We start from the raw sequence: 2,294 nt of genomic DNA on the forward strand, positions 1-2,294 counted from the left end.
TTGCTAAATGTACAGTTTTAATTTTGTGCTTACAGTAGCTGTTGTAATTTGAATATAATCTGTATTTCAGTCAGTGGAAATCTGTCATATGAAACAGAGAAATCAAACACATTGAACAGCAGTCTAGAATAGGGGGGGAAAGAATAAAAACAACATAAACAGTTCTATTCAAATGAAAACATGTTATCATCAACAGAAAACGCTCGCTGCAGCAGGAGCAATGACAGGATCAACACTTCTCTATGAAGCTCTCAGAAACTCAAAGAGGATGTTGAATTGTGCTGAGAAACACTGTCGCCTATGGGCCAAACATTGCAATTGAGCATCAGCCTTTTAGCAAAAACGCAGTTTACAAAGCAAGATTACGTCCGAAAATACTTTGTATACTACATTTTTCAACACTTATCTTAAGATCTACATCGACACTTAAAAAAAAACAAAATTTAAAAAAGAACTAAACATGCAGATTATTATGACCAATAATATGTTTTATCTTTTCTAAATAAATCTTGCCTATAAATGTCTTGGTCGTATTTAAATTCTAAATCAAAAGAAAAAATATTATTGGCATTTTACACATACATGCATAGCATATTATTTGCATAAATGTGGCATATATGTCACTAAAATACTTTGTCTGATTGATACATACTCCACAAATGCAACACAGAGCCAAGGTAAATAACAAGAACACAATTTTAAATAAAATGGTACTTAATTATGGTCATTTAATTTTTGGGTGTTTGGTTTGACGTATGACTTGGGCTGTACATGTAGGTAAGATTGTGGAGAGGTGTGAAAAAGTTTTGAATGTTATGAGAAGTCTAGCTGGATGTGAATGGGGTGCCAATAGGGAGACGTTATTACTAATTTATCAGGCCATGATCAGGTCCATTATTGATTATGGGTCGTTTGTATATGGGTCTGCTTCTAAAACTGTTTTGAATAGGTTAGATGCAGTGCAAACAAGGGCTTTGAGGATTTGTTGTGGGGCCTTCAGAACTTCCCCAGTTTCAGCCTTGCTTATTGAAATGGGAGAACTGCCCTTATGGTTAAGGCGTATTAAATTAGGACTACAGTACTGGGTAAAAATTAGTGGGTGTAATTATACATATCCAGCAAGGTGTTTGTTGCAAGAGTTTGTTAGAAGTAGGAAATATAATAATTTTTTTATTAATGTAAATCAGTGGGCTAGGAAGATGGGATTGGAACAGGGAGGTATTGCAGAGCATATAGGATGGTTACCTATGCCATATTGGGTGATGCCTGAGTTGAAAGTTGAGTTTGCTTTTCTTCAGGAAAAAGATAAGATGGAGGTGATACCAAGAATAGTGGTATATCTTAATTCAATTAATCAGAGTAGTATAATCATTTTTACAGATGGGTCTAGAGATCCAATTAATGGGAGAGCTGGGTTTGGGATGTATGTGGAAAAACTAGGGTTGAAAATTGGTCGACGTATTTCGAATGGAAGCTCTGTTCTTACTGCTGAGTTAATGGCAATTTTATGGGCTTTATGGTGGATTGAAGAAGTCAGACCGAGAGAAGTTTTTATCTGTTCTGATTCTGCAGCAGCTCTGGAAACTTTAAGAGCAGGAAAATCTAAAGTTCGATCTGATATTGTAAATGACATCTTGAGTGTGTTTTTTAGAGTTGGGTTTGCTTGCAATATCACCTTTTGTTGGGTGCCTGGGCATGCTGGGGTGATGGGGAATGAGCAGGCAGATTATATAGCGAAGGAGAGCTTAGGTAGAGAAATAGATATCCATGTATCCTTGGGGAGGGTGGAACTGAGGGAAAGAGGGCTTAATAAAAGAATGGCAGAGAGTATGGGAAAAGGAATTCAAGGGTAGACATTATTTTTCTATTCAACCTAAAGTTAAGAAAATATGTTTTTGTACTTGTCCATCTCGTAGGGACTCCGTTAAACTGTGTAGATTGAGGTTGGGGCACTGTGGGTTAAATTACTTTTTGTATATTGTAGGGAAGCATATTTCTGGATTATGTGAATGTGGGAATATGGAAACAGTAGGGCATGTTTTCTTGGAATGTAGGAAGTATAATGCAGAAAGAAAAGCACTTTTTGATAAATTGGCAGAATTTGGAGTTAAAGTGTTTTCTGTTACTTCTTTGTTTGGACACAGTGATAAACATAAACTGATCTCTGAGGTAGTTCTTCAGTTCTTGCATAATACAGGACTGTATATAAGAATTTAGTTCAAACTTTGACCTGTGGAGGGCAGTAATACGCCTAGTAGCGTCTACACTGCCGGAAAGATATAAGAAGAAGAAGA

This window comes from Sinocyclocheilus grahami, unplaced genomic scaffold, assembly GCF_001515645.1.
Source record: "Sinocyclocheilus grahami isolate Dianchi unplaced genomic scaffold, SAMN03320097.WGS_v1.1 scaffold1764.1, whole genome shotgun sequence".
In the NCBI taxonomy this organism is placed as follows: Eukaryota; Metazoa; Chordata; class Actinopteri; order Cypriniformes; family Cyprinidae; genus Sinocyclocheilus; species Sinocyclocheilus grahami.